Genomic DNA, 12,993 nt, shown 5'->3' on the forward strand with positions numbered 1-12,993 from the left:
TACCTAATCTCTCTTGAGTTGTTTTCCCTTGCTTTGTGGCCGGTACCTCATCTTTTCTTTTCCCCTAGGGTCGGTGCCCACCTCCTCTCTTCCTCCTAGGGCGGGGCCCAGCTTCTCATCTCTTCCTCCCTTTCCTCCCTCTAGGGCCGTCACATATCTCCCTTGGTGGTCGAAGCTTGGAGGAGAAGAAGAAGAAGAGAAGAACTACCCTAGGTGGTAGGCGGTTTGGAGGAGAAGAAGAAGAAGAAGGCGCCCCTTTTCTTTGCATCTTTTGGTGGTAGACGGCTTGGAAACAAAAGAAGGTTCGGGTGGTTTGTCTTAGTAGATCCTTGCCCATATGACGTCTAAGAAGAGGAGAGGAATACAGCAGAAGATTAAGATGTCTTTGTCTACGAAGAAAGGTACAACTTGTCATTTATTTCGCAGTGCAACTAGTTATGTTTTCTTTGTATGGATCCTGAACACCAACACAAGAGGCAAGCGACCTTGTGCTTCGATCAAGGTACATTTTGGTTAATCAAGAACTTGCTTGATTGATCAAACACATGTCTGATCGAGAATGTAGGTTGTTAGGAAAAGTTCTATACTTGTACAAATTTTTGTACAAGGGTTTTACACAGAACGGAATTCCGAGCGCCAACAAGACTCCCTTCCTATAATATACATACTTGTGTGAGAGAGATAATATAGATTAAAACTATGAAGATTTGATATAATTAAATTTATTAAAAAAATAATAATAATAAAATAATTAATAATTAATAAGTAAATAAATTTATATAAATATATAAATTTTATTAGAAATTTTGAAAATTTAAAATGAATTTTAAAGATTTTATGGGAATAAATTGGTTAGGTTTTGGAAGAGTTTGTTTAGAATACTCATTTAAGTTAGGAGTTGATTGAATATAAAAGCTAGGTTTATTTAATCAAAACCTAAGTTTTGATTAAATCTCTCCATCGCCCTTTTCTCGTCTGCATACCCCTCCCCTCGACACAGGCAATGTAGCCGCACCAACATTCTCTTACTTTGTCTTGGATAGTGGACCACTGTCGATTGCCTGTCTTCGGAGAGCCGAGCAGATGTTAGAGAGTAAGTCGTCGTCTCTCATGTCTGCGGGTCACAAGTAGTAGCCGCCACTGCTGTGATCCCCGTTGTCGACCAACCGAGGCCACTGCTACAACCACCACCGACCATTGTCTCCGTTGGAGACGTCAAAAATCCATGCAAGCCATCACAAGCAGACGACCCTGCTGTCCTCGCGTGTTCACGTAGCAGCTGCACTCAGTATTGAGCAAGAGTCATCACCGCCACGCGGTCTAGGCTATCGTGATGCAGTTTGCCCTGCCATTTGGATGTCGATGGTGGCATTGACACCCTAGCCTCATCACCACAGTCAGTTGCCTGCCGTCGAAAGCCGTAAAAGAAAACCAAAGAGGGTTTTCGATCTTGAGATAAGCCCACTGATTGGAAGACATCAAAGGACATTCTATGTTGAGAGGTGGGTAGTTCTTCCCTTACCTCTTGAGATTCTTGACTTTTGACCTTAGTGCATGATTTTGTTATTTGTATTAATTGCATAGTAGTTATTTTTTTACCTTGATATCTACTTCCTGAGCATGACCTTTTATTGCTTGATCTTATATTTTGATCGAATATAATATTTATGTAGTATCGTTGCTATCCTTGTTACTTAGTACATGTGTATTATTATTTTTATTTATATTGATTATAACTTATACTTCTAAATATGACTGTTACTATTGTATAGAGATGATTATATTTGTAGATGTGATTATTTATTTTCTACTTATTATTACATTCTTTACATCTTGTCAATCATTGCCTCTCATTCGTGGTTAAGAGAGTCATCAGCGACTGTTGGTATATTCTGTTGACCATTATCTCCCATTTATGGTTGAGAGAGTCATCAGCGATTGTGATACATTTGGCTATCCCCTCGGCTACTAGAGGTAGTGGTAGCTAGAGTTATGTACCGTCAATAGCTAGATAGCTACTTTTCATGTATACCCACTCGACCACACAGAGTAGTGGTGGTAGCTAATGTTATGTACAGTTAGTAGCTAGATAGCTACTTTTCATGTCTGTCCACTCGACCACTAGAAGTAGTGGTAGCTGGAGTTGCTGTAAAATACGATACCCAAATAATATTTAAATAATAAGGTTATTGGACAAATAATCTTATTGGATTTTTCAAGAATTTTTAGAAATTTTCTGGGATTTAAACGGAGTTCGTATGAGGTAGTTTGCGGGGATGAATTAATAGGTATGGGAGAAAGCCTATTTAGAATACCTAATAAGTGGGAATTGATTGAGGAATGTACTTAGTATTTGATTAAGCAAACCTAAGTATATTAAATCCATTATTACCCGAGCCCTAAATCTCTCCACGCCGAAGCCTCCTTCATCCCAGATCCTTCTCTTCCCCCGCCGGTCCCTTCCTCCCTCTCGTCTCATCGCGCCGCACACACCACCGCCGCCCTTCTCCTCATCGCGGCACCTGATTGTCGACGCCGATTTCCCCTCTTCTCTGTGCCCTAGCCGTCTCCCTCCCTCTCTCAGCCTGATGTTGCGCCCCACGCCACCGCCCGACGCCGGTTTCCCTTTCTCCTCTCCATGCCACCGTCGGCCACCGCAGCTTGACGCCAGACGTTGCAGTCTATCGCCAGATTGCCGATTCTTCTCTTCACCGATCCTCTCCCGATTTGCCCTCATCCCGACACTTGATTGCCGACGCTGACCCCCTTAGCTCCGATCCAGCGGTCGTCTGTCCAGCCCTAGCCGCAGACACCAGGAACTAGCCGGAAACCAAGCGCGTGAGTCGGTGACTGTAGGGTTCTTGAGTCTTTTGCCTTTCTTGCGATTTCTCTGATTCCTGCTTCTTTGTTTTGATTGGTCACCGTTCTTCCGATCAGTCGAGGCTGAAGCAGCTCGGCCTTGTCGTCGCCTCTTCCCTTTCATCGTCGGCATAGATCTATGTCATTGTTGTTCCGAGGGTTGAGTCATCATTCTTGTAAGGTTTGATATGTGATCTGAGTCCTAGACTCAAATGCTGCCACTGGATCTCTGCACATCGCAACTCCGATCACTGGATTTTGGTTCCTCTTCGTCGCTGGTACAGATTTGGTTATCGATCCGTTGGGTGGGACATATTTCATACACAGAATTAGATTGAGGTATGGTTTGTATCAGATGTGTAGCAAGTTAATTTTCATTTTGTATGGGAATATAGAGATTTGATGTTTGGTTGGTTTTGTAGCTCCGGCCAGCACTGTTCACCGGCGATCCACAGTGTCGGCCATCTTGTTACAACTGTGAGCTTTTCAGACATGAGCTACCAGCAACTCTCTTGAGATTGGGTAAGTGTTAGTTATAGGTTGTTGAAGTCAAGCTTGACTTGGATTACAAGGTTAATTAATAGGATTCATTGTTTGGATTGTTAGATTCGCAAGGGAAGGAGTTAGCGAACAGTAGTGAATCGTTGCTATTAGTTGTGAGCCACTTTCAGTGACATCTTGTTGCCAAATTTAGAGTAAGGTATGTTGAGATTTGATTTTAGTTCTGCATGGGATTTGATTGGTGATGATTGATGAGTAATTAGTGGTGTTGTTGGGATTATTGGATGTGGTGGTTAGAAACTGGTTAAGTGGAAGAACTATGTATGTTAGATTTTTGATGGTTATTTGGTGAATGATTTATACAAATGGATGCATGATCATTATTAATATATTATGGATTGGTTGTTTATTAAAGATTGAGGCTAGGATTGGATTGTAAATGAATTTATGGATTCATGTTAATTAAAAAGTTGAGAAACTCAAGGATTAGATATTGGATTAATTGATGATTCATGTGTAAACCTAATCTAATTAGGTTGTAGTATAATTAAGGTTGATTGGGGGATTACTCCAGGATCATGTTCGATTAGAGTTACCCTAATTAGATTAAGGATTATGTTTAGTTATTTAGTTCCTACTTGATTAGCTACATTATACATATTGTGATTTTCAGGACTTTGATCTGAGATGAGCGTCTCGATGTGAGGTCATTTGGCACGATCGACATATATAGGCGGGTACTTCTTACTTTATCTCTTTAGCATATTGATCTTAGTGCATGAGCTATATGTTTTAGATGACTACTATGTTTATCCTGACTCCACTCTTATTTTTCCTACGCTTGATACTTCCACTCAATCTTTGAGCTACTCGTGTCTGTTTCTATACAGTCTCTTATTCTTATCGATGATAATTAGCAGATACTATATTACTAGGTATCAGATAATAGATACCAGATGTCAGACATTAGATATTAGGTATTGGATATATAGACACTTGATACCATATTTACATGCTTTGGTTGCTGTTTATTTACACACCTTACTGAGCATGCTGGCTTCATGTAGCATACCTGTTTCTGTTTATATGATGACTGTTGTATTTTTCGCATCATGTCATTGCATGCATTGCCGACGATCCTGTCTCCCTTGTGGTTGAGGCGGTTGTTGGCCAGGGCCGCACGCTCGGCCACTCATGGGTAGTGGTAGCTGGAGCGTGCCGCTTGTCCTGTCGTGCCCCCACTCGCACACTTATGGGTAGTGATAACTGGAGTCACGGGCAGCAGGGACCCCCGTCGCAGATGTAGCTATTCAGCTACTATGCACCTGTCCATCCGGTCACTCGAGAGTAGTGGCGGCCTTTGGGTGGTACAGTTGTCATCGATCCGGCCTCTCGACCATACAGGGGTCATGGTGCAGAGAGGTGGGCGGGGTGACCATCCGTACATACACTGTTATTATTATACCTACTGATACTGCTGTTTCTTATGTTACTGTTGCTAGATTATGCTGTTGTTATTTATTTATGCTGTTATGCTTAGATAGGTTGAGATTTATACCTGTGATATGTGTTTATACACTGACTTACTTACTGTTGACATGTATATACCTCACATGATACCATGTAGTTATGAGCAGTACTGTAGCAGGACTTTGCTACACTTTACCTTTTACTACTAGCCTAGGATATGGTTTCAGGTATGGACACTTATTATGATATCACTGTAGTATCTGCTATTTCCATACAAGACTGTATACCTTTGCATCTCTAGTTCTTTACTATACTCATGCACTATCTGTCTATTACCCGCTGAGTCTTTATACTCACCACCCCGTATATTGGTAATTTCACCAGGTAGCAGGTAAAGGATGTATGGAGTCGCCTGGAGATCCTGTCCACCAGTTCCACGTCACATTCGAGGACGATATTATGGATTTGGTATACCGTACGTTAGTCGTGCTTCGGTTTTGTTTCTTGTTCTTGTGTTTGTGTATCTTGTATTTAGTTTGATTTTATTGTGTCAAGCCGAGCCGACTCGCAGTTAGTTGGCTTGTGTTTTGTGATCGTTGTTTGTGATTTCCGCTGTGTTGATTTTAGTACAGCCATGTGGGCTAATTCATATATTTATATAACTGCGTGGTTGTGTTTATTTCTGTTCCAGCCGAGTGGGCTGATTATATAACTGCGTGGTTGTGTAGATATATTCCAGCCGTATGTGGCTGATGTATATTGTATGTATGTATGTCCCAGATTGTCACCCATACAGGGGAGATGCTGCCGAAATTTTTCGGTAAGGACTCCTTTGGGGGCGTGACAATTTATTGGTATCAGAGCCAAGGTTTTACGAGGACTATTTTCGTTTGGTTTTTCGTGATTTGGTTTCTTGATGTGACTTTTTGGGTTTTGGGACCAGGCAGCGACAGGATTCTCCAAGCTATAAGAGGTATGTTTGCATATTGTTATCTTACATTTTTGTTAGTGCATGCATAGTTGTTATGTTAGTTATGTTATGTATTAGTATGCTTTTGTTAGTACCTGTCCAGTTGTTTGTAGCATACATCAAATGTGTTGGGGTCAATCACTGATCACGGTTGACCCTACTAGAGATCAAGGAATACAGTCTCATAGGACTTCTTTTACCATACCACTAGTGTTATTAATTTCTGTTATCACTAGTTTAGTAGTGGTTAGTATCTGCTAAATATCATATTGCTTCGGTTTGTGGAGAACCAATTCACTCGTATTGCCTTGGTTCGTAGAGAACCGATTTACTCTTATTTGACTTGGGTAGTAGAGGATTGATTTATCCTAGTTGTTTCGGTTTGTAGAGGACCAGTTTACTCTTGTTGCGGTTAGTAGAGGACCGATCTACCTTAGTTGACTTGATCAGTAGAAGATTGATCCGTTCTTGTCGGTGTAGATGGTAGAGTACTGAGTTAATTTTATTAGTTCGGTAGTAAGAGACCGACTCACTCTATTTTATAGAGATTCTGATCCTCGGGTTATGTGTGCTGGTTAGATAACCTAAAAGTTACGTTTGAGTTCAGGACTTGTATAGACGGAGAATTGACTAAGTTAGCTGCATACCATTGCTGGCTTGACTAGTCTGTAGAGGATCGATGTATCCTATTCTATGGAGACTTTAACCATAGACTGTATGTACCTGGTAGGATGACCTTGAGGGTACATTTGGATAGATGACCCCCACTGACGTGGAAAAGTGTGGAACTATTTGCTTAACACTTACGAGATACTTTATATCTGTGGGAGGTTAGGTGTGATCCTGAGTCACTTCTTATCCGGGAGGAGTTTTTGTAGGAAAACACCTCGAGATGGATTTGTGATACATCCGGGTGACACCCGATGTATAGGGACACTTATTATGATAGCCTAGGATATGGTTTCAGGTATGGACACTTATTATGATATCACTGTACTATCTGCTATTTCCATACGAGACTTTATACCTTTGCATCTCTAGTTCTTTACTATACTCATGCATTATCTGTCTATTACCCGCTGAGTCTTTATACTCACCACCCCGTATATTGGTAATTTCGCCAGGTAACAGGTAAAGGATGTATGGAGTCGCCTGGAGATCCTGTCCGCCAGTTCCACGTCACATTCGAGGATGATATTATGGATTTGGTATACCGTACGTTAGTTGTGCTTCGGTTTTGTTTCTTGTTCTTGTGTTTGTGTATCTTATATTTAGTTTGATTTTATTGTGTCAAGCCGAGCCGGCTCGCAGTTAGTTGGCTTGTGTTTTGTGATCGTTGTTTGTGATTTCCGCTGTGTTGATTTTAGTACAGCCATGTGGGCTAATTCATATATTTATATAACTGCGTGGTTGTGTTTATTTCTGTTCCAGCCGAGTGGGCTGATTATATAACTGCGTGGTTGTGTAGATATATTCCAGCCGTATGTGGCTGATGTATATTGTATGCATGTATGTCCCAGATTGTCACCCATACAGGGGAGATGCTGTCGAAATTTTTCGGTAAGGACTCCTTTGGGGGTGTGACAATTTATTGGTATTAGAGCCAAGGTTTTACGAGGACTATTTTCGTTTGGTTTTTCGTGATTTGGTTTCTTGATGTGACTTTTTGGGTTTTGGGACCAGGCAGCGACAGGATTCTCCAAGCTATAGGAGGTATGTTTGTATATTGTTATCTTACATTTTTGTTAGTGCATGCATAGTTGTTATGTTAGTTATGTTATGTATTAGTATGCTTTTGTTAGTATCTGTCCAGTTGTTTGTAGCATACATCAAATGTGTTGGGTCAATCACTGATCACGGTTGACCCTACTAGAGATCAAGGAATACAGTCTCATAGGACTTCTTTTACCATACCACTAGTGTTATTAATTTCTGTTATCACTAGTTTAGTAGTGGTTAGTATCTGCTAAATATCATATTGCTTCGGTTTGTGGAGAACCAATTCACTCGTATTGCCTTGGTTCGTAGAGAACCGATTTACTCTTATTTGACTTGGGTAGTAGAGGATTGATTTATCCTAGTTGTTTCGGTTTGTAGAGGACCAGTTTACTCTTGTTGCGGTTAGTAGACGATCGATCTACCTTGGTTGACTTGATCAGTAGAAGATTGATCCGTTCTTGTCGGTGTAGATGGTAGAGTACTGAGTTAATTTTATTATTTCAGTAGTAAGAGATCGACTCACTCTATTTTATAGAGATTTTGATCCTCGGGTTATGTGTGCTGGTTAGATAACCTAAAAGTTACGTTTGAGTTCAGGACTTGTATAGACGGAGAATTGACTAAGTTAGCTGCATACCATTGCTGGCTTGACTAGTCTGTAGAGGATCGATGTATCCTATTCTATGGAGACTTTAACCATAGACTGTATGTACCTGGTAGGATGACCTTGAGGGTACATTTGGATAGATGACCCCAACTGACGTGGAAAAGTGTGGAGCTAGTTGCTTAACACTTACGAGATACTTTATATCTGTGGGAGGTTAGGTGTGATCCCGAGTCACTTCTTATCCGGGAGGAGTTTTTGTAGGAAAACACCTCGAGATGGATTTGTGATACATCCGGGTGACACCCAATGTATAGGGACACTTATTATGATAGCCTAGGATATGGTTTCAGGTATGGACACTTATTATGATATCACTGTAGTATCTGCTATTTCCATACGAGACTGTATACCTTTGCATCTCTAGTTCTTTACTATACTCATGCACTATCTTTCTATTACCCGCTGAGTCTTTATACTCACCACCCCGTATATTGGTAATTTCGCCAGGTAGCAGGTAAAGGATGTATGGAGTCGCCTGGAGATCCTGTCCGCCAGTTCCACGTCACATTCGAGGACGATATTATGGATTTGGTATACCGTACGTTAGTTGTGCTTCGGTTTTGTTTCTTGTTCTTGTGTTTGTGTATCTTGTATTTAGTTTGATTTTATTGTGTCAAGCCGAGCCGGCTCGTAGTTAGTTGCTTTGTGTTTTGTGATCGTTGTTTGTGATTTCCGCTGTGTTGATTTTAGTACAACCATGTGGGCTAATTCATATATTTATATAACTGTGTGGTTGTGTTTATTTCTGTTCCAGCCGAGTGGGCTGATTATATAACTGCGTGGTTGTGTAGATATATTCCAGCCGTATGTGGCTGATGTATATTGTATGTATGTATGTCCCAGATTGTCACCCATACAGGAGAGATGCTGCCGAAATTTTTCGGTAAGGACTCCTTTGGGGGCGTGACAGTTGCATGCAGTTTTGTTATGTTTGGCCACTCGGCCAATCAGAGTAGTGATAGTTGGAGTTACGTGTAGTCAATATCTAGATAACTACTTTTCATGTCTCCCAACTCGGAGTAGTGGTAGTTGGATGATGTGTGTCGATTACATATACTTTTATGTATTAATTGATGCACATTTATGTTGGTACAGGTAGCACTAGACGATCAAACCTATGTTTTGATTATGGCAAAGAGTTCAAAGTTAAGGTTACTTGTTATCTAACAAGTGTGATTGAGATTGCAGAAAAGTCCTAAGTGTTCTTAGGTAAAAAGTCCTAGTGGATTCTGTGCAGGTGGAAATCCCTAGGGGGAGGTAATCCTAGGTCCTAGGGGGTGGTAACCCTAGGTTATTGAAAGTCCTAATTGTGATTAGGCAATGAAGTCTTGATGGATCGTTACTTTGGGCGAAATCCTAGAATCAAGGACTCTATGTGAAAATCTTGGTGGTCGCTGACGAAATGGAAGTCTGAACGGGTCATAGTGTAGGCGTTCAGCATAAAGTCCTGAAGTCTCGGACGCTGAGCAAAAATCCAGTCGGTCTGGAGGACTAGTCTAGTGCAAGGTAATTTCTCCTGAGAGGAGTAGGTGAGGACGCGCTCCCCGTTGAGGAAACAGTAGGCATTGGTTCAACCTAGGATTTTCGAGAAATTTGAAAGTCAGAACTGGACAATCCAGAGGCTGTCAAATAATTTATTATTCATATTTTATTGTGCTAACTTTGTCTTGCAGGATATACTTTGTATATAGACTAATATGTCTTACAGGAAGTGAGATGCACAATGAAAAACTCAGAAGAACAGTATCCGAGGCACCTCCAGGGCTATTGGAGGTGTCTCGGCTGCTTTGGCCGAAGGCCCAAGTAGAAGAGGTGCGGAGGCACCTTTGAAGCACCTGAAGGTGCCTTGAATACCGGATGAAAGGCACCTTTCATGCGCTTGAAGGCACCTTAAAGGGATAACTTTCACAGATTGCGAAAGTTATCATCTCCGACACTGCAGGGATAAACTTCCGAGTTGGAGGCGCCTTCATGGAAGTTGAAGGTGCCTTCAACAACTTATAATATGTCTTCTTCAAGTAGTGCATCAGACACAACTCATTCTTACGATTCTTCTCTTGTGCGTTGCTTCAAGGACGACCCTGCGACTCCGCTAAGCGACTCTGACGATCGAAAGCATGACTCTATGAATTCCAAAGTTATCAGTATAGTTTTTACAATATTCAAAGTATATGTTATTGTAATCATCTTTATAATTGTGATTTACGATTTGATAGTGAATTTTTCAAAGTAAACATTCAATGAGTATGAACCTTGGAGTATGAATCGTCACAGACTTTGAACTAAGTAAAAAATAAACTATGTTAGCGCTTGCCTTTTGTTTTCTTTCTTTATTCCACTGTGTCTTACTCCGAGATTGTTTTTAAACGAAACTGAAAGCCATAAGTACTATTCACCCCCTCTAGCACATTGATCCTACAATTTACTTGCATTTCTTTAGCATGATTTATGTAATCACACCCTATTTTATTATTGTATCAATATAATTATTTTTTTTTATTGGAGATCCTTTTTTTTTTATATTTTCATCGATAGAATGCATTTTGGAGTGAAAATGAAGTAAAAATGAACATTAAAACATCTTTGGAGAAAAAAATCATAAACTTGGTCGTGCCCCTTAGCACGACTGTGTTTTTCTAGCCAACATGACCATGTCTCATGAGCCATGGCCGTGTCTTCCTAGGATCTAGCCAGAGCAATTCCACAAGTATACACCGCACGATCGTGCCTAAAGGCAAGGCATGACCATGCCCAAAGGCACGACTGTGTCTAGCTTCAGTAGGGCCAACATCGGGGCCATGTCTTCTTACATGACTCATGCCTCATTTCAAGAACTTCATATGGGTAGGCCGTGCCTCATTTCCCAGACGTTCCATGGCCAGGTCGTGCCCCCATTTCTCATGGATTCAATGCCATGGTCATGCCACCAAGCATGGTCATGTGGCATGAAAGGCAGGGGCAGTGTCCCTTGCATATAAAAAGGGGTATCCTTTGCCTTTTGAAGGGAAGAAAGGTTTTCCCATTAGGGAAGTCCACGAGGTCAGATCTATGGCAGATTCTAGCGATTTATTGATGATGCAAGGTTGAATTCATCATCCCATCCATCTCTATAACAAAGATTGATTCCCGAAGACTCAGATTTCATCAAACTAAGCTTTCCCCTCTCTTATCTTCTAATTTTGAGTTATAGATTGCTTATTTTAATGTCTTTGGATTGTAATTCCCTTATTGTAGAGTAGATCTCTGAATTCTAAGATATAGAGAGTAATTATAATGTAATGTTTGTTGGCGCTGGGAATTCTGTTATGTGTAACTTCCATGTACAAAAATTTATACGAGCACAGAACTTATTCCTAGCAACCCGCACGTTCGATCAGACATGTGTTTGATCAATCAAGCAAGTTCTTGAATGATCAAAGCACACCTTCATCGAAGTACAAGATCGCTGGTCTCTTGTGTTGGTATTCAAAATCGATATCCAAAATCGATACGAAGAAAGCAAAACCAGATACGCAGCGGAAGTAAAGAACTAGTTGTACCTTTCTTCGTAGCTATAGCCCTCTTGATATTTTGCAATATTCCTCTCTTCTTCTTGGACGTCGTGTGGGTGACGATCTACCAAGACAAAACACTCGAACCTCTTCTTCCTTTCCAAGCCGCCTACCACCAAAGAATGCAAAGCAAAAAAGGGCGCCTCCTTCTTCTTCTTTTCCTCCAAACCGCCGTCCACCTTGGTGTTTCTTCTCTTCTTTTCCTTCTCCTCCAAGCCCCGACCACCAAGGGAAGATAGAGCACTGGCCCTAGAGGGAAGAAAGGGAGGAAGAAAAGGGATGTGGGGCGCCGGCCCTAGAGGAAAGAAAAGGGAGAAAAAGAGGGATGTGGGGCGCTGGCCCTAGGGGAAAAGAGAGGGAGCTTAGGTTATGGAGAAAAACAAAACTTATCACTTATGTTATTGTGGCACAACCTCCTCTCTTTTTATAACCCATGGTGCCAGATAAAAAAGGAGAAAAATTAATATATTTTTTAGAATTCTGTTGAGAAATATTTCACTTTTTTAACTCTTTTTTTTTTCTTTTATTTCTTTTATTGTGGCCAACCCTTTGCTTGGGAACCAAGCAAGGCTTGGCCGACCCTTATCTTGGGCACCAAGTAAGGCTTGGTCGACCCTTATCTTGGGCAACAAGCAAGACTTGGCCGGCCCGTTGCTTGGGCATCAAGCAAGGATGTGGCCGACCCCTATCTTAGGCACCAAGCAAGGCTTGGTCGGCCCTTTGCTTGGGCACCAAGCAAGGATGTGGCCGACCCCTTTCTTGGGTAGGAAGCAAAACCAAAAACGGGTGAATGCGAGGCTTTATAGAGGCTACAATAGGGACCGAGAGGAGGAATTGGTTTTGATCTCCTGATGGACTTGAGCTTCCTGTGTTCGACCCGAACACTTAGCTCAAGTTCATCAATAATAACTCATACCACTAAAGGGTCATTATTGAACTACCGCACCAATCCCATATTACAATATGGGCTCCTATTTATCATGAGTACGTTAATCTCCCTGTGTTTAAGATATCGTATGTTCGTTAATTAAATAAGTTACTGACAACTCATTTAATTAACATCTGACTCCAAGAGTAGTACCACTCAACTTTATTATCATGTCGGAGTAAGTCCACCTGCAGGGTTTACATGATAATCCTTATGAGTTCCTCAAGGGACATCATCAACCTAAATAAATAGGACATAATTTCCCTTTATAATCAATTACACACCATATAAATGGTACTATCTCCCAACTTATCGGGCCTATTGATTT

Source organism: Zingiber officinale, chromosome 1A (assembly GCF_018446385.1).
Source record: "Zingiber officinale cultivar Zhangliang chromosome 1A, Zo_v1.1, whole genome shotgun sequence".
Taxonomy (NCBI): domain Eukaryota; kingdom Viridiplantae; phylum Streptophyta; class Magnoliopsida; order Zingiberales; family Zingiberaceae; genus Zingiber; species Zingiber officinale.